At 40.3% G+C, this 21,194-nt stretch overlaps 1 long non-coding RNA gene across 1 annotated transcript in view; it reads right to left on the bottom strand.

The window, feature by feature from the left end:
* The window catches only part of LOC137153688 (uncharacterized), a 166,581-nt gene that overhangs the window by 135,704 nt on the left and 9,683 nt on the right, over window positions 1–21,194 (bottom strand). Inside the window, exon 2 of the long non-coding RNA XR_010919874.1 lies at window positions 4,500–4,585. This is a non-coding gene — a long non-coding RNA (uncharacterized lncRNA). The remainder of the gene's footprint in view (window positions 1–4,499; window positions 4,586–21,194) is intronic.

The raw sequence follows: 21,194 nt of genomic DNA on the forward strand, positions 1-21,194 counted from the left end.
TATTAGTAAAAGTGAAGAGGCGGGAGAACCATGTTGATTAAACCCGCATAAGTATGCTGTTTCTCTCTCACTTAATCCCCAAAATAGTGAGGAATGAGGACCTCTGAGGAATACAGTTGTGGCAAGATTAGTCTTTGTGTATATATCATGCCTAAGACTGTATGTCTGTCCTAACTTTGACTCACCTAGCAAAAAACATGTGGTTTTGGTTGGTTGTCTTAAAAAAAAAAAGTATATTAAATAAAAAGTCATGGTCTTTCCAGCCAATTTTCTACCAACCAAGACTTCTCCATAATTTCTTTTGTTTTTTGGCTTTTTTTAAAAAAAAGCCCTCATATGATGAGTTTTCCCATTTTGTGGCCATTTTAAGCCACCAGCCTTAATCATTCCATCTGTAAAGCATCTGCTCATATCGGGAATGTCACCAAGAGCTTCACTCATTCTCCTTTGAATGACTGTACACACATACATTCCATTGTAGGTGTACGTGCACCCCATGCACTCAAGTCAGACATTTTTGCCAGCAATACCAGCAGGCAGTGTCCTTGTGTCCACTATCCTTGTGTGCTGAGCCAAGGGCATAAAAGGGCATGGCCACTGCCTCCCTGTCAGTTCCTTTTTACCTCCTGCGGCAAGAGTTGGACGTCCCTGTTGCTTGTTAGCTTTGGTTAGCCATCCTTTAGAAATAAGCATTTCTCTTACTTGTATGTAGTTTTAATTAGTTTAGTTTAGTTTAGTTTGGCTAGATAGGTAGTTCTCTGGTTCTGGGGTTTTGCTATGTAAAAGACACCAGGATTCAAACAGTGCCATGAGCAGGGCTGTGATACCTGTTAGCGATAGGCACAAAAGTCGCCTAATTTGTTTAGGCAAAGGACGTGCGAGGTACAAATATCCTATTGTAGATCCTTTCCAGTGAGGATGAAGAAGGCAAAGGACATGTACCTCTGTTCCAATGAGGATGAAGAAGCAGAGGGATTTTTGTCTCAAGGTGTATTCCCTGGAAAAGGCAATGTGGTGTTCTTCAGAACCTGACCTTGATCACAAGAGAACAGAAATGCTCATGGAAAACATCCATGAGGAGTAATGCCCCTCCAGTTGTCCTGGCTCCTAAGCCCAAATCAGGTGAGAAACACTGTTCATCTTCCTCTCCCACAGCCTCCTCAAAGTGTTCAAAACCATCTTTATCATATGAGACTGACAGACACTCAAAGTCTCAGCCTTCTCCCCATATGAAATCTTTCAAAAAGTCCTCCAATGCCAAGTCAAGGTCTGGCCTCATACACTAACAATCACACTGATCTGAGGTGGCATTGTCCACTCTTGTTCCAGCAGGGCTATCGAGACCAGTGGCTTCACAGGGAGATCCTCAGCCCTGGCACTCTCAGGTCCAGTGCCACTGTCATTGGGAACAAACACTTGTCTCCAGTTTTTGTGCTGTTGACACCATAGGTGAGCTTTGCTGTGGAAGGACCTTTTGTCTGTCCCTCTGCTGGACTCTCCTTTATTACATCACCCAGCTTCAATCACATTAGCCTCAACCACACTGGTAGCATCAAAGTCACATGCTGCCATAGCAGCAGCAGTTCCACCTGCATTGTCCTTGCAGCTTTCAGCATCAGCTCTGCTGGCACTGCTGACATCAACCCACCCTTCTGCCTGTTAGCAGCTCAGTTGGATACATTGTCAATGTTGGTACCTTCAGGGCAGCACCTTGTATTGCTGGTGCCAGGACCTCCATCAGTAGCTTCTGGAATTTCACCTTCATTCACTGAGGAGATCTATATCTCCTCCTCTTCAGACTCTGACCATGATAGACTCGTATCTCCTCCAAGATATTTCAGGTCTCCGTACAGGTCACTCTCTAGGAACACCAGACCATAGAGCAAGAACAGTATTTTTACAAAGATACCCTGTATGGTGCCCACCACCATTGGCAGTACAAAGACTGAAATATCCACTTTGGCCTTATTCGGCATCTTGGACTGCTTAAGAGCATCTAGGTCCCCATCAGAGAGGAGAAGGTTGCCTTCTCTTGTACTACTGGCTATTAGGGAAGATTGTCCTGCAGTCTCTCAACCTCTGCCTTCGTTGGAGCCCACAGAAGAGGAAGTTGTTCAGGAAGGGACCCTTAGATGCTCCTCCAACCCATATTTCCTCCTCTTCTCTGGATGAGGCCATCATTCCAAAGTTGGCATTACCTCCCCATGAGGACTTAAAGTATTTCAGAACCTCCTGTGGAGGGTGATGATGTCTAGAAGTGCAGGCAGAACTTGTGCAAGACAAGCTGCACAAAGTATTAGATATCTTGCAAACTCCTGCGCTCGGAAGGATTACCCTCCCTTTAATAAAGCCCTATTGGAACCTGCAAGGATGCACTGGCAGACACCAACCTCCATTCCACCCATAGCCAAATGGGTGGACAGATGTTACTAGGTCACCCAGCAGGAATTTGATTATTTATTTACTCACCCCATCTTAGACTCTCTAGTAGTCACAGTGGCCAATAAGCATTCAAGCAGTCTCACCTTAAGGTTGCCCTGAAAGATGAAGAGTATAAGAGACCATACTTATCCATCAGAAAGGTCTGTACCACTACTAGTCTTCAAATTATCAAACGTTGTCCAAATATACCTTTATTAACTGGTCAGCAATTTCAAAGTTTACAGGCAAATTGCCCAAAGAAATGCACCCAACACCAGTTGGTGTTCCATAGCTATAGCCATCTTGATGCGACGTTCCTCTTGATTGCAGGCCTCTTGCATCCAAAGGGAGCTACAAAATACAATGCAAGACCTACCACTTGAAGAATCTAAACAATTTTCTCAAAAGACTGATGATGCCATATACATGTTTGAAACTCCTGTGTGACTTTCCATTGAAGCATCTACACACTAGTAGCAGAGGAAACAGTTCAAGCTGTTGTCAGTTATTGGCTGCATGTATGTTCTCCCAGTATATATGCTGTTCCAGCTTTGTGCAGATAACCAATACAGCAAACCACACTTGGATTATTCAATAAGACTAGAGATCCATTTCAGTAACGAAAGCACCAAGCCATGTTTATTGCCAATGAAGCACGGTAAAATACGTCTTATCCATCCTACATTTAATACATGTATGTCCATGACAATGTTACTGGCTCAGTAAATGGCGGGACTTTCCGTTCCTCACTCAGCCAAACAAAGATGCTTCCTCTGAGACCCTCTTTTATATTCTGATACAAATAAGTTGCAAATTGCCCTTCTGACATGTGTAGTTGCCACTCTCTGACCCGGTAAGATACCACCCTTTGCCTTGCACAAGATGGTCCGATCAAAACATCTCTATCATTTTGTTACAACATCTCTATCCATCATGTTGTCAAAATAGCTCTGTCCATCATATTTTAAGACAGCTGTATCCATTAGATTGTCCTTCTGGCCTTACAGAGAGAGCGGTGTGTCCTCATCCTTGTTATTTTTGAAGAGTGAGCTTGTACCATTCCTGGTATCAGGATGTACTGGTACCAGCTTTCTGGAATGTGCTTACTGAGTATTCTATGCCTAGCACTTGTTTAGGAATGTGTGTTTTTGCAGCACACCAACTCTGTTCTTGCCAGTTACTGCAAACTTGCATGCCTGACTTTTGCTAACTTTGCTTTATATCAGCAGGGCTTGACTGCTATTTCACTCAGGCCTCATGTCTCAGGCTCTCACTTTTTACTGCACAAGCCTCAAATGCAAAAGAAATAATTCTACTAGCAGAGACCTCAGGATGTCTCTAGAAGGAGAACTAAGCCCTTTGGACATCACCAGTTGGCATTATCTAAAGCATGCCTTTTACCAGACCTACATCAGCCCTCACTGGCTACAAAGCAATCATTTTGGTATCTTGATCGAGGAACAGCACACCAACCATATTTCTCGTCCCACCATTTGGAAAGCTCCTATTTTTCTTTTACAATGTTTTGACAGAGATTGTCAGACAAGTATGTGCGCAACACAGTAAAAGAGGGCTATGTCATCCAGTTCACCTCCCTCCTTTCCCCAACCCACCTTTCCCATCCCTTGTCAGGGACCGATCTCACAAAATTGCTTTATTTCAGGAGGTATAGTCTCTTTTGGAATTTGGAGTGATAGAGGAAGTTCCCTTACCAACACAGAGGGAAAGGTTTCTATTCCCGGTACTTTCTGATTACCAAAAAGAGAGGTAGTCTTCAACCCATTCTGGACCTAAGAAAGTTGAACTGATTTATCCAAAAAATCAAATTCAGGATGCACCTTGCATCCATTGTCCATAGAGATTGCAGATGACATGCTGCCTTTGATTTGCAGAATGCTTACTTTCATGTGGCAATATACCCTGACCACACAAAGTATTTTTGATTCATGACAGGCAAAAAACACTACCAGTACACGGTGCTACCCTTTTGCTTTTTTTAAGCTCCAAGGATGATCACCAAACATATGACAATGGTTGTGGTCCATCTGTGCCACTTAGGTGTTCAAATATTTCCCTACCTGATGATTGGCTAGCTCAGGAAATGCCAAGCACTCATGTCCAAAACAGCTTTCTCCTCGTCAGACATCTGTTCTCTTCTCGGGGCCTAAAATGGAATGTATAGAAATTAATATTAAAACTGACACAACAAATAAGTTTCAGAGGTGCAGATCTTAACACTGTGACTGCCATGGCTTATCTTCCAGTGGGCAGGTTTCATTCCATAGTGTTTCTGTCCAAAAGCCATGAGTCCAATCCAAGGGAATAATGCTTTCATGCCTCCAACCAGAGCCATATCCAGGTATTTTAGTGCCTGGGGCGTGGAAGCATATTTGTGCCTTTTACCAATTTTTTTCTTCATTTTTCCACCGCATTCAGAGGCGACATGTAACTTCATGGTGGAGGGAGGCACAGTTTTAATGTTCTGGGAGGGCATGTGACTGCCCCACAGAGGTTTTCAAACTGGTGGTGTGGAGGAACATTTGGGGGGGTGAGTAGCAACACCAGGCAGCTCGGGTGGGCGATGCCAGGTGTCTTGGGCTAGACCTGCATGGCAGGGCTTGGGGAGGGAACATCACCTCTACCACCTGACTCACCTCAGCAGGCCACACAGCCTGTTTGATATTCAGGGAGGGCACGTGACCCTACATGCCTTCCCCCTACTACACGCACACATTGCCTCTGGCCCCATTTTTATGCCTCTGTGGCTTTGCACCCTGGGAGGCTACCCTGCTCGCCCCACCCTGGTTATGTCCTTACCTACAGCTGTTGGAACATGTGGCCTCGTGCATGTATGTGACTCAGCATGCAACACTTCACCTCAGAAGTCTGTAGGCCTGAATTCAATCAGTGTATTGTCTAACAACATGCTGATTTGTGTACTTGCACTAGTGCTTCAGTCCCAGGACTGGTTATTGGACTCTCAAACATATGTAAAGGGTTTCCTTTCCTACCACTTGCACCACCTATGACTCTACAAACAGATGCATCCACCAGGGGTTAGAGCCCATCTGGATAAATCTTAGGCTCAAACACTTTGGACACTTTAGGAGGTCTCTTTCCATATAAAGGTGCTAGAACTTTGAGCTATTTTTCAGACCTGCGAGATGTTCATTACCACCCCAGAAGTCAGGTAATACAAGTTCTCACTGACAACATCTCTGCTATATTTTATCTGAATAAACAGAGAGGTGAAAGGTCATCTCAGCTGTGTCAGGAAGCAATCCAGTTTTGGAACTTGTGTATAAATAACAATATCTCGCTAAAGGCTTTTCACGTTTCAGGAATGAAGAACACGCGTGCATATTCCTTCAGTAGGAACTTCAGACATAGACCATCACTGGTGGTCAATAAGAAAGGACATTCTGTAGCAGATCTTCTATCAGTGGTGATACCTGGTATCTACCTTTTTGAAACCAACCTGAACAACAAATGCAGAAAGTTCCAGGGCAGGTCATCACCTGTATTCCATGATGGATGCTTTCTTCCTTCCCTCTCAAGCTATCTGCTGCATGCATTCCCTCCAGTCCTTCTGATTCTGAGGTTGAGCAGGAAGCTAAGAGACAAGGTATTCCTATTTGTCATAGCGTTTGCCTGGCCAAGGCAGTACTGAAACATAGACCTTCATCAGCTATCAGTTCAAACACCCCAGCTCTACTCCTGGTCAAGGATCTCTCACCTCAAAAACTACAGCAAAGTCATCCCAGCCTACAGTCTCCTCACTTCATGGCATGGATGGTCTCTAATGAGGAGAGAGTCTTCTCTCGAGATGGCCAGGCTGTTGTGTGTTTGAATTTAATAAACAATGCGAAATTGTCAAAATAACAGGCTCAGATGGAATTCTTTAATAAAAGATTATCAATTAAAGATTAATATAGCACTACACAGAATGCAGAAAGTATACTGTACCACTCTCTGTAATGGTGAAGACCAGAAACCCTGCTTCTTTCCACTGTAACTGGTGGAATGCTGGCAGTTTTCATTCCTAATCTAACTCCCATAAATACTTTCCTTTTATAGGGTATGAGACAAAGAAATTCCTTTTTGGAAAGAAAAATTATTTCCTGAGGATGTGCATTATTTTCTATATTTCAATTTACCTAATTACTTATAGAATTTCTCTTACAATATCTTAGTTTACATGAGTGATAAGCTAAAGGCATTTCTAATTTTATTATTATTATTCAGAACACCTGTTTATAAGTACTTCCTAATGAGTTAAAAACATTTTTCAATGGGTCATTTTTTCATAAATCACAGAAAACATCTCCTTTTCTTTTTCCCTTTTCCTATGCATGCATTTTTTTTCATTATCTATGCATCTTTCTTTAATAAGGCCCTAAAAATGCCTTCTCCTTAAAGTGTTAAGTCAAACCAGAAGCTTCCTGTGAGTGGATAGAGACACCCTGCATTATCTTTTGGCACCTTGCCCAGTTTCCTATGTGTAGCAAAGAATTAGATTGCAGGATTTAAAATTAGATCTCACCCGTCTCTCCACAAATGCTAGCAAAATGGAAACAGCTAATTTTCCAAGACTCATTCAGTAAATTATATCATGGTTTGGCTGGCAGAACTGGAGACAGGGTGGATTAATGCTGCACCCTGCCTGAAAAGCAGCAGTTTAAAACTTTGTATCAGGCAGCCAGAATACGCTGCAGCAGCTGCAAGTACTGTATAGGGCAACAGCCTTTTGGAGTTCAAGGTTTCAGTAATCCAGAAATTTCTGCTGATGCCTCTTAAGAGAACACTGAGAAACTTAATAACGTCCTGATTCCTCAGAGGGTGGATGGACATAAACCAGCAACGTGAAGTCAAGAGGTCTGAGGAGACAAAGATGGGAATGTTCCATTTGTTCTTCTTCTCATATATACCCAAAGAAGCTCTCTGTCTTCTTGTAACAATAAACATTGGTAGTGCAATCCGCTGTGTTGATAAGAACAGAAAACTGAAGTTATTTGTTTTTAGCCAAATGTAGAAATTGTTAGTGCCACATTTTAGTGGGAAAAAAACTTCAACAAACATTGTTAACTGGTGTAATGTTACATAAGGGTGTGATGGGAAATGTAACAATTATTTTACTACTGTTTTTGTTAATTATTTCAGGTTAAATGTTAGCAATATGCAATTCTGTGTTAGGCATTATAGACTGTTTTGGATGGAGCTCTAGGGAAAAGTACAAGAATGACTGTGTAACATTAATAACTTGAGGGATAATGTGTTTTTGTGGCAAAGCAAAGGTTTGCTAGTGCCTGAGACTGGTGGCTGCTTATCTCAGGTGTAGCCACTCTTAAGATTATTTAATTTCCACTTTAGCTGTATTTAATCACTCAGACCCTTCTGGAACTGCAATCAATTAGTCTGGAGTTTTTCAGTCTTGCTGAAGGTGATCAACAATTCAGTTAGTTTGGATTTCTAGGAGAGTAAACAGAGATATATACTTTTCACATACATTTTTTGCAAGATTTTTTTGAACCAGGTCTAATCTAAAATAGCTGGAGGTTCAAAAGTTGAAATTTAGTATGGACATAGTTCTTATTGAGGAGAAATATCTTTTAGTGTTCCATGGAATCTGATTTTGATTTGAACAAATGACTGCTGAAAATAGAAGTTGTGCATGCACAGTTTTTCTATAGAAAGCAAAATGGTATGTACATAGTGAAAGTATACTGAAGCTATAAAGAGGCTAGGGTTGGAAGCTGTTCACTTTCTAAGGTACTTGGGGACTGGAGCAAGAGAGGCTGGACCAAGGGACCCTGTAGAACACTTGTCTCTGCTCCTGAAGACTTCAGAAAGTGTAAAGGTGTCATGGAGATCTTCTGTACTCTTGAAAGGTTTGCAGGGGAAACCCCTGCTCTAATGCACCTTAAGATCTTCACACTTGGGAAAAGAACTATCTCACACCATTATTTGAGAAGTAGCATATAAAGGATGTGGGTGATGCTCATAATATTTTATTAATATTATATATTCTAGCTGCTCATTTGTGGTATTTGCTAAACGATCGTTAGCAGGTTAATTCAGGCATGAGATGACCTGCACATAGACAGGCAAGCTGACAAATCTCTCCGTTGCCCCCATTTACTGCTAATTAAAGGACACTGAGGACAATCACTTTCTGGAAGTCTACCACTGACCCCTGTGAGGTGGTCCATATACTAGTTTCAACAGATTTAAGAAAAACAAAAGACTTTAGAGGTAAATAAAGAGATGCAATGCCTAGAGGGGATAGATAAGGAGGGAGGCAGAAGTTGCAGGGGTGCAGACTGTCCCCACAGACTGAGACATGGGGATGTCTGAATAAGGTAGGCTAACTTAAGTTTTGGATAAGAAAGTTAAGCAAGTTGACTGTTAGTTGTGTTAAATACCCTTCTCTTGTCATGCTTTGTTCCTTCTGTTGAGATTAAACAATACTTTGTTGTGAAAAGGCTGTGTTATGTCATTGTATGTAGGCACTGACTGGCTGCAAGTCCCAAAGGAGGTCTTGCAGGGCAACTGAATTCAGCAGGGCTTGCTAAATAATCACAGTCAGTAAACAGAGTGCTACATCCTGATGATCCTGTTTGGCGAGTGAGAGAATTGCAGGATTCCACAAGAGAGAGAAAGGCAAGAGGCACATCACCTGGAGGTGTTGCACTGAGAAACTGAGAGGGCCCCAGGGTGCAGCTAGCCCTGAACCATGACACATGTAATTAAAGATTGTATCATACTGTGTCTGTTCAAGAGGACAGAGTTATGGTTGCATGTGGAATCTTATCAGTAACTGGGCCCTTTACTGACTGTGGAGTGCTTAGTAATACACATGTAATCTTTTCTGCTTTTAGTATGGAATCTTTTTGTAAAAAGGATTTGTTCTTAATTCTGTTGCCTTAGAATCCTAGATGGGGCTAATAGTTGTCTCCTTTCTGATTCTCTTTTGCTGTCATTTGGATTGTAAAAAATCTCTAACCCTTTTCCACGAAAGCCTGATCTTAAACAGTGTGAACTTTAGCAGATAGAACCCCGTATCTGGTTTTGGTAACTGCAAAAGTTACCTTGTTGCTGCAGTTACCTTTGATACCTGGAAGCCTTACTGTTCCCTTGTGTATTTTGTAGTAGCTAAAGCAAATTTGAGTGTTCTGTTTTGATTCTGACTGTAGTAAACCCAAACGTTTTATCTGGGATGAAATCCTATTAGCAAACTCCTTTTTTCATGGCATTAAGGTCACCACCCATCAGAATCATCTTATCACTGCCAGTTCTGCTACAACAAGAATAAATGATTCATGTAAAGAACTGAGTAAGGCATCTCCTGTTTTCCTCAGTATTTCTTACAAGCACACTTTAAGAGAAGGGTTTTTTAACTGAATACTCTGAAAAGAGTCTAAGTTATCCTCTAAAAGGGTCACTGCCACAGTCAGTTACAATAAGACAAATGTACCTCAATATTTCAGAAAACACTTTTTCATGTAAATTAGAAAATAAAGATGACAATTATTGGCCTAAAATGCACACACTTTACTGTAATTCAAAGGGTAAAAAAAATGTATAAGGGAACACAAAGCAAACTGATGTATCAATTATTGTTAAAAACTTATAAACCACTGAACCAGAATGGTCACCCATTTATTAGAGAAAACTACTGTCATCAGATTATAGTGTTTCCAAAAAGAAACAATCAGATTCATAAGAAAAGGAAACAAATACAGGATACTGGATGGCTCAGGTGATTTGATAAGAAGCTACAAAAAAGCTTTTCAGCTGGAGGCCACAGTTCAACTCTTTCCCAAGTTATTAGTGACTGAGAGTTGTTACCATCTGACAGTTGTTCAGTGGCCCATGTAAAATGCACTGGTGATTGGTGGGGCAGAGGAGGAAAGCCTGCGCTGGTGCTGCTCCCATTCTGTATATAAATAGACAACTTTGTTCTCAATCGATGCCAATCTGGCACCTCTCATATTTATTTATGATTAATTCTTAAGTGCTCACACTATAGTTGGTGTGCTGGGAGAACCAAAGACACAGTCCCTGTCCTGAGGAGCTTGCTTGAAAAGACAAAACAAACACACTCTGTCCCCAACATAACAAATAAAGCTGTTTTTTTGGATTTTGTTCAAATTCTTCAAAAACTAGCATAATATTGATTTCAATGCAAGTAACATTATATTTCTTTGCTTATTTTACATTGCCCTGTTCAGAGTCAGAGAACTGTCAGATCAAAGTTGCCTATATACAATGTGACAGATTTCATAGAATCATAGAGTTGGAAGGGACCTTAGGAGGTCATCTAGTCCAACCCCCTGCTCACATCAGGACTAACCTCAGCTAAATAATCCCAGCGAGGGTTTTGTCAAGCCACAGCTTAAAAACCTCTAAAACTGGAGATTCCACCACCTCCCTAGGTAACCCATTCCAGTGCTTCACCACCCTCCTAGTGAAAATCTTTTTCCTAATGTCCACCCTAGACCTCCCCCCCTGCAACTTGAGACTGTTGCTCACCCTAGCTAGAGCTACTGCAGTTGCTCACAGTTAGAGAGATTATAACTTGGAAAGGATTTACTGAGAATTCTTTTTTTGATGGTGGTGGTGGTGGTTGTTAATGATGACAGCAGTAATAAAGATAGATGAGTGTTTGTAGCAAAAAACTGGGTGAACTAAAAACCACCATCACCCTTAAACCACCCCTACAATCTAAGAGAGTTGTCTATCACTTGATTGATTGATGTGTGTTGTATGAAATTGTACTTGTTCAAATTTCTGAAGTGCTACCTATAATTAATATTTTAATACATCCTGCCATCTCTGGCCAAATTCAGTTTTTTCCATTTTTGATGCAAAATGGACTCAATGACTGACATGTCACACAATCAAAATAACACCAATGCTTCTTTCCTTTTGTTTCACTTTTTTTTTTTTTTTTTTTTATAAAGTATTTGACACTTCAGTCCTTCTTCTGCTGTTGCAGTGAAATCAACTCTTCACTCAATGTGCCTAAGCAGTTCAGGCAATGCTGTGCCTACTAAGTAGGTAAGAAAACCCATATTTGAAACATCCAGAAAATCCTGACATTCTAATTCAGGGCTCTCAAACTTGTAGTGTGGACCACATCTTAATATACAGATTGTCTCATGGGTTACTTCCCCTTCTTAGTCACTGATTGTGCTGGCCACCTCTCCTTCCATTTGTGATTGTATAAATTCCATGGGATAACTATAGCAATTGCTTACATTTAAATGTAAAATTAGGGAAGTATATTTTGTGTATTTTTACCAATCTTTTAGTTGAAGTTGAAGCTGGAAACAAGGAGGAAGAGCCAGCTCTCTGCAAATGCTTTGTAGAACACACTCGATCTACCAGACAGTTTGGGAACTTCTGTCTATCTTGAGGGGCTGTGCTACTGCTCATCACTGTAGAATCTGAGCACTGTACATGTAAACTTTGTGGATTCTCTGCCTGAGTCTTTTGGGGTTATAAAAACCTCTGCACTATTTCACAGATCTTTGAAAATCTAAATCACCACATAGGTGTTACTAAAGATATTTATCAGTATTATGGCCTAAATTTACAAAAGCAACTAGTGATTTTGATTTATTCAGAGCTTGGATTATCAATGGGAGACACTTTAAAAGGGCTTGATTTTCAGAAGCCAAGAACTCAGCGTTATGAGGTTTCATGATTTTTGTCTCTGATTCCATATAAATTTACTCAGTTGACAACTAAAATGTTTTCTCTCAGTGCCTCTTGGAATTTGAAAGTCAAGCTGTGTTAGTGGCTAAAGCATCACCACCACTAATGAAGATTATACAACCGACATGTAGTTAGTGATTCTCTTGATGATATGAGAGCCAGAATAGAATCCAGCTCATTCTCCCATGGTTATCTTGGTTGAACAATACTTACAAAAATAGTAAAGTGTTCATCTCACTTTATTTTAAGAAAAAGCATTTGGATAATTTATTTTGTTTGTCTACACAGCCCGCTGGTTGTGGGTAAGTAGGTTCAAAAGTGCTAAAGCTTCTGGCCTATCAGAAGCCCTTGAGTGTGTAGCCAGTTTTAAAGTTAAATGTTCTGGACAACACTGTCATAATAATCAGTAGATGGTAACACGAAGGAAACTCTAATTTCATCTGTGTAAATTAATTCAAAAGAAAGGTCAGGAGTTATGTGGAGCCTAAGAATTTTAGCAGGCCAAGAATTACAGTACTTTTGGATCACCTACAGTACAGATGAGGTAAAAATTTAATAAAAACGTCCAGACAAACTACTCTAGGCAAGTATGGCTGTTCAGAGATATAAAGTAGCTCCCTTTTTTTTCCTCCAAACTGCACATAACAACCAAATACCAATGATTTAACTCTTCGGAATGGCACCACTAATATTTACTTTGACTCAAGCTCCTATCCAATGCACTCTGAGTACTATAGATCATCCAATGGCAGCCTGAAATTGCAGAATTATAGTTTTCTTTGTCTGACAGCAGGAAAGAGGCATAGCTGCTAGTCAAAATGATCTAAGTGCTTGTCTTCTCTTACCTCGGAGATTCGGTGGCAGTCAACCGGAGTTACACAAGCTACGCAAAAACTAGCGTAACTCCCGTCAACTTCTCTGCTTCTGTTCTGTGCGCCATCTTCTCTGCACTGCGCCGACGGGAACCGTGTTCCCGTTGACGCAGCACTACGCCACTTGAGAAGGTGGTCTTAATACATCCATTTCTGGATCGACTGAGCAGGTCTTCTCTGACCGCTCTGTCGATCCAGAAAAGTTGATCTGACAGCAGCAAATTTGCTGCCGTCAGTGAAGACATAGCCTGAGTCTATGGAATATTGTGAAGAAGACTCCCTCAGCATGATCTAGGGGAACATCCCTCTCTTCCCACCTCCCCAATACCTTTTGCTCTGTCTTGTTAGCCAATATATGGCAATTAGGGAAGGAAGATCCATAGACTGTGGATGAGTGGTGGGCAATGGAAAACATAATGCAGTCTTCTGTGGTTGCAGAGAATTTACAGTTTGGATTCCTGATTCAGTGGCAGTTTTTTGGCCGCAGAGGCAGGGAGCTCTGCAGAGCTATTGTGGACCAGTAGCCATTGATTTTAGATTTTTATTAAACAGAGGCAAGAAGGAATTAAAATGGTTACAAACATATAATGTGATTGTCACCCAGAGGATGTCAAGCTTTTAATAATAATGAGCGAAATAATTACCATAGACATCCAAGAGCACCCTACTCCGCGCCTAGGGTTGGGCTATATAAACAGGAAAAGGAAACTGAGCAAGAGAGAGGGGACTAGAGGGCTGGCTGGTGGTGCTACAGGTTGTAGGCCCCATATCACTAACCTGACGTGCGCCCTTGAGACTTCATTTTCCTGTGTATATGTTTGGTGGCTCTGACTTGGCTCAAGACAAGGTACCTTGGCTCAAGTAAAGGCTTATGAACAGGGTTCAGCAGCTTTTCCCCTGAGCTGATGCCTAAAGGAAAGGGGGGAGCCTGCCTGCCTGCCTGTCTGTGAGGACTAGGTCTTCATAAAAGGAACATGGGTTTTTTTCTTACTTTGGTTTTGGCCTCCTGCTTCTGGAACCAGGTGGAACCAGTAGCATTGCCTGTATCTAAAATTGCCCAAAACTTCCCATTGTAAGACCCTGTTTTCAGTAGCTTTTAATATGCTTAACGTCATCCATTCAGGACTGAAACAGGAACAGGCTAGAGAAAGCAGGACAAAGGGTCAGGTTTGGGGGGAACAGAGGCAGAAGAGCACACTCCCCTCATTAACCTGGTTTAACCTCATTAACCCCTCCTTAACCAAAGCTCCTGCATCTCACATTCCTGTGCTGTCAGCAAATATCTGTGAAAACTACTGCCGTAATGTGTCATCCCCCTATAGTGCTGTCCACAGAAGATGACAACTTACTATTGCTATTAGATACTCAATTAGCTCAAGTGGCAGAAGTCTGTACTGTAGATCTGTAGGTTCCAATCCTGTTTGTGAACCATGTGGATGTCAGTATGATTGCATATGATGAAATTTCTGCTTTTCCAGCCTGCTTTTCTAAAACTTAGGAGGGTTTTGTGTGTAATTTCCTATGTTAAAAGAATACTAAGTTCCAAAATCAACCACTCAGAAGTTGATATGCCAAACTGAAGTTTTCTGTGCAACCTAAATATTGGACCTCTTATACATGTGCATTATGATACAGTCATTAATTATGTGATCACATACTATTTTTTTCAACAGGACTCCTACCTCATTTGGATGGTTCTCTGGGTATGTAGTGAAAGAGATTGTGTGCAGGACTCCTCTCATTTGTTGCAGAAGATGGAAGGTATGTAGTGAATGAGGCAGGGACTGTACGAAGATAAAGGATAATCTCATGATAAGGCAATTAAATGCTATCCTGGAAAACTGGAGTCTATCCCTGCCTCTGTCACAGAGTTCCTATACAATGCTGGGCAAATCACTTGAACATTTCAGAGGCAGTGACTAGCAGCATTTTCAGATTTTCTGGTGTCCAAGTTCAGACCCTGGGATCTGATTTGCAGAAGTGCTGCAGCTCTGAGTGCTCAGCAGAAGTCAATGGCAGCCTTGCTTTGAACATACAAAATGCTATATAATGGTAAATATTCTGAAAGATCAGGTGCTACACATCTCAAATTAGCCACCCAAAATTAGTGGATTTTTGTGAACACAATCTCTTTATGCTTTGGTTTCCCATCTGAAAAATGGGGATAATGCCACCTCACTTCACAAGGGTGTGAAAATAAATTCATTAATGTTTGTGAAGCACTCAGATATTATAATAATGAATGCCATAGAAAATTCCACGAGGAAACTAATAATTCTGTATTAGAACTGGGTTTGAATTATGTGCAGTAAATAAGCATGAAACCACACATTGAACAATCAGAATAAAACAAGATATTGAATAATTGTTCATTCGTTGAGCATCTATGCACTGAGTGAGGTGGGGTCTTGTGGAAAAAAATAGTATGTGATCATGTACTTAAGACATCCTTTCACAAGGAGGCTGAATTATGGTTGCACAAACAACCTTTATTCTGCCATATCCTAACTTTTGAGTGACTTTGCAACCTTAGCATTCTTTTTAATCTTTTGTATAATAAGTGTACATATAGTATATATATATTGTAAAGTGTATGTATATATGATATCTACAGTAACTACTTGGTCTATCAAATGTGTTTCATTCTCTATATGCTAATTACAGAAAGACTGAAGCATTTTGTAGTCAAATAATATGAAAATTCAATCTCTGGATGCTTCTGAAGGTCTTAGCATACTGTTATTCACTGTTTCAGTAGGCAAATAGAATTTAATCAGTTGATAGAGCATGCTGCCTGAAGTTATATTCTCCAAGCCATTTGTTGTATAAATACCACTGGATTTTTAAAAATATTTGTCTATGTATTCGGGCTATGCCTAGGCTTAATTTTACAAATTATCATCTTTTAAAGAATTCTGAACTGTTATTTCAGCACTGAGTCTACTAAATGTGGGCATAACCTTACAGTTCTCCAGAATTAATTTACATAGATGAAACTAAAGTAAAATCCAGGCTTACTTGAATCCACTCTCACTATTTCACGTCCTTATTTAGCAGAACTCACATCCTAACAAGGCTGCTTAATTTCAGATCTGACTATAGAGTCAAGAGCTTCAGATACACAGTAATACTTTCAATATTCAATATTTGCCTCATTAAATTGAAACGGTTCTTGCTATCCAGTGTCTAAGCCAGCACCTCCGCAATTTGCTGACAACAACCTGCATTATTGATTCTGGACTATTACTTTCTTCCATGTCCTATTGTAATGCATTTTTAGTACTCAATTGCCATCTTCATCAGCTGATCACGTCATGTTAACCACAGTTTGGGACAAACAGTTCTGTGTCCTTCCTGACCTATTTCTCAAAATGAGAGTAGGTTTATCGGATCTTGTTGGGCTTGCCACCCAGAGCCCACAAAGTGAAGGCCAATGATGTTTTGAGATTATTCAGACTAGACAGAAATTGTATGTAAACCTAAGTGTTGGGGAGCTGTGAATTACAGACAGGGCTGTATTGCTGGTAAGGGGCTCTGGTTAAATCCCTAATCACAAAACCAAAGCTTGAGTGAATTAGGCTACCAGCATAAACTCCAAGCCTTTATTTTCTAAATGGCTTCCATTTTAAACAAAACATGATGTCATAGCATCAGAGGTAGCTTGCATCACTGTCACCTTGCTGGTCTTTCTTGGATGCATCTACACACGTCAGTCCTAGTGCCTTCACCTCTCCTGTTGTGGAATCACACAATGCTCTCACTCTTAGATTGGGCCCTGGTTACAGTACCAGGTACGCTGACAGTGTGTACCCAGCAGTCTGATTGGGTTTGGCATCTGTGGTTCTTCCCTGCAGGAGTCTGACCAGTGGTAACTATAGTGCTTTAAAACCAAAGTATTTTTTTAACTTTCATGGTAAGAATAAGGCATTGAGAGAAAATGGATTTTAAAACAGTCAGCCAACCCACAAGTCTGTTTTACCTAAAACTTACCATCCTCTGATGGCAGACTTGGCAGAACTTTCTTCAGTTCCATGGGATTCCTCTGTCTCAGCCTGGTTCCCCTGACCAGCTCCCCAACAACTATCTCTTTTTTGGAAAGAAAGAGACTCTTTTAATCAGCCAAGGTTAATTTGGGCCTTGCTTGTCAAAATCTATTTGGTAGGCTCCGCAGGAGATCGAACCAGACACCTCAGAGCCAGGGGCTCTCCCATTATAACTCTCAAATGTTTGCTGAGGTATGGTTTATCTTGAGCTTTTCTTCTTTCCTGCTTGTTTTCCTTATACCCCACTATTAAACTAAATCAATATGTTCATGCAACAAACATCCCAATAACCAGGTCAGCATACAGTTTACATAAATTCTAACAGAGCAGTTCCATGTCCATCACACATGGATTAAAAAAATTTCCTCTGCATCTTTTTCCTTCTATATACATCTTTACTCCCTTCCTTCCTTTTCTATTTGATTCTCATCCTCTGCTTCCCTTTTTGCATTCTTTCATTCTCATCCTCTTCTTCCCCGCTCCTTGCTACAAAATTCCACTAGAACAGCTTTCTCCCTACTTATTATTTAGGGATAATATTAGAGGAAACAGTTACATAAAATTTCCAAAATACAAGAGGCCATCTTTGGTCCTCAGAAATGGGGATGCACAAGTGAACTGAGAGAAGAATTTAGCTGTTAGTGCTATTTCCTCATAATTCAAGCTTTACATAATTGATAGCTATCAAAGAGTCACCCCAGCAAAATGTCAACCTTCCCCATTCCAGCACGATTCCAGAATTTTGCAATAAAAAAGGAAAGTCATCGTGTACTAATTCTAACTAGGGAGGAGGATACACCATACAGTTCAGAATAAAATTATGTGCATTCTGATTATATTATTACTTTCACTAACCTGTAGGCCACATACTATTCCTTGGTTGTTTGCCACCTTAGGACTGGCCACTTTCTTTGCATTTTAACTGGGTCACTAAGGGTTATAGGAAGGCAGAGTGGGTTAGGAGTTTTGTAAGGAGCCAGTCCTGGTAAGCCCACTTCCTCCATGTTGGGAACCACCCATACTCTGCAGCCTGCCCTCCCACCTATTGATGACACCAGACTCATCCACAGAATAGAAACCTGCCAGAGGGGAGGCAAATAAGACTTTGAGAGTAGGGAAGACCTTGAATCTGACAGCATGCCAGAATGGGAAGCCAACAAAAGGGGTGTGTGTTTGTGAGAGAGAGAGAGAGTGTGTGTGTGTGTGTGTAGATGCAGAAAGCTGTTATCTAGTATCTCATGTATCATATAGTCATCTCCATTTTGAAGAGGACATTTTTGGTGCTTACCTGGAAAGAATACAGATTCATTTGGAAGAATAGAGGGGTCTAGTTATTTGAAAGAAGGACAAGGTGATGTTTCTAAGGGGAAAGAGGTGAGAGACAGGATGATAAGTAGAGGCTGGTGGTAAGTAAACTCAGTGGGATTAGTACTAATGAGGAGTATATTTGTATTTAGAGTGCTTCGGGTTAACTCTCTCTACTTTAAAATTGATAAATAATGTTCCATTTCCAGACTGACATGAATGCCAATATCTGTCTTTGGTGCTGCTATGTTCCTCCCCAGAGGTGGCTGCTTTAAGTAGTGCATGAAGTGTGTATATTTATATACATAGTATGTGTATATAATATAGTATACAAAAATATAAGGGAGTCAGTAAAGAATTTTGTCATGGTATGTGAATGGAAAATATTACTACTGGACTGCATTGCTGGAAAGCAGGTGCAGATATTAGGACTCCAAAAGTGTCATGGTGAATAGTTATTTCAGTAGAATGAGATTAATATAATAGTGTTTCTTATAAGGGAAAACTACACCTGCAGTGATCACACGTCTCTTAGGAATTAAAATCAGAGATCATAGAGAGTCTGTGGGACACAGAATAACCATTCAAACATTTAAAAATAACCAGAGATTAAATAGTTTTTAAAAATATCTAAGCAGAAGTAAGAAAAGTAACCATATCTTCTGCTATGTCCATAAAAAAATTAATCTGAATTGTACTTTTTCTAAATTTGAAATAGAAATAGATATGTGGATAGCTAAAGTATTTGAAAAGAGGTTAGATTTGTGTAGTATGTTTAAATAAACTCAGATCCTGTTTCAAGTGAAGAGAGAAAAAGAAGCTATGGGTTTCAGAATGACATTAAAATGATGAATGTATCTTTATTTATAGCAGCACTGATTGTACTTATTGGTGCATTGCTAGGGGGTGGGACCAGTCTTGTGAACCTGTGTGTGCAGTTGTTCTTACTTTCAAGCTTTTGTGTTAAGCGTTTCAATATCTGTGTTGAATCAATATCACAAATGTATGCCCTGGGCTATACAGAAGAGCTTTTGAAAGAAGTCCTTATTGCTTTTACTACTGATGAGGCATTGATTATACTGAACCATAAATCCGTGTTGCCAGATGGCTACAGAACATCTTCCCTGCTGTTGTTCTTTGACATCAATTGATTTACCATTTGGAGTTCAAAGTACCATCACTACACTTTCTGGAATAGTTTTTGAGGATCACTTATGACATTCATCCTCCAAAACCAATGTCATTTAAAGCATTTATTGTTTTCAGAAACGTGCTATCCAGCTCACAAAAGCTAGGTCAGATGAGGTTCCTACCCAGGACAACATACCATCTAAATTCAACATGCCACAAGAACTACAGATTATAAACAATGAATGGGTGAATAAATAAATAAAGGAAGGGAAAAAGGAGAGGGGGATGGTATTAAGGTCACTTGGTTACTCAACAAGGCATCTGTACATCTTGATGGTTCCAGTAACAATTTTTAAATCTTCCCTTCTTTCCCCACTTTACTTCTCATAAGCAAGACTGCAGAAGTACATTTTTATGGGACATTTGAATGAAGTGAGGGAGGTAGCTTGGTGCACTGGTTTGTAAAAGGCATTTTGGATAGAACAGACAGCAGTAAGAAAAGGTACAGAAGCATTTCTGAGCAGGTGCCACGGGTGCGCAGTAGGTAGACTGGAATGCCCAAGGGACTGTCTGTGACTCCATGGTAAGACTATTGTATTGCTTTAGGAGTTCACCAACCCAGGAAAAAGTGTAAAATCTCATTATAAAACACACAACCAGTTTGGGGTTTCTGCCCTGCTGTTTGACAATCTTTTCTGAAGTTGGCACTCGTGACGATGATCTACTCCAGTGTGACACCTTTGTAATCCATTTCAGATTCCTTTTTGACTGTCCATTCACTTATCCTGAATTCACAGACTGTGGTGACATAACTATACCAGAAGATGTTTCACCTTTTTATTTTGAATTATGCAAATAAATATTTCAAATGTATTGCAAGAAGAATTTCCAAAAAGGATCCCCTTCTTATGCTTATCATTACCTGATTGATAAAATAAACTGTGTTGATATAGGATACCTGGTTTTCTCCAAGGAATTTAACTTAGTACCATATCACATTTGAATTAAAAAGTTGCATTATATGGAATTAACAGGGTATATATTAGAAAGATTAAAAACTAGCTCACTGGTAGATCTCAAAATGTAATTATTAAGGGGGAGATAGAAATAAGCAGGGTTGTTTCTAGCTCGTCCCTCTAGGGATCAGTTCTTAGTCCAATGTTGAATATTTCTTCAACAATCTAAATGATTAGATAAAATTGTTGCTGGTAGAGTTTGCATATGACACAAAGATCAGTGGATAGTAAATAATGAGGACAGGTTACTGTGACAGTGTGATCTGAACTGCCTGGTTAAATAATCACAATCACACAATGTGTTTTAATACTGCTAATGAAAGGTGATTGACCTGGGAACCAAAAACATAGGTTATAGCTGCAGGATGGGAGACTGTCTTGGAAAGCAGTGACTCGGAGAAGGGCTATGGTCTTATTGTAGTTTATTGCCTCAGGATGAACTCCTGGTGTGATGCTATAGCAAAACTGGCTAATGCAATCCTTGGCTGTATAAAAAGTGAAAGATAAGTAGAAGAGAAGTAATCTTGCCTCTGTACACAGCATTGATAACATTGCTACTAAATACCACATCCAGTTCTGGCGTCCACACTTCAAGAAGGATGTGAAAATACTGGAGAGGGTTGAAAGGCAGGACACAAAAATGATTGAGGGACTGGAAAACAAGCCTTATGATTCATAGATTCCAG

This window comes from Emydura macquarii, unplaced genomic scaffold (genome assembly GCF_026122565.2).
Source record: "Emydura macquarii macquarii isolate MOO-44397 ecotype Brisbane River unplaced genomic scaffold, CSIRO-AGI_Emac_v2 contig_1253, whole genome shotgun sequence".
Classification (NCBI taxonomy): Eukaryota; Metazoa; Chordata; order Testudines; family Chelidae; genus Emydura; species Emydura macquarii.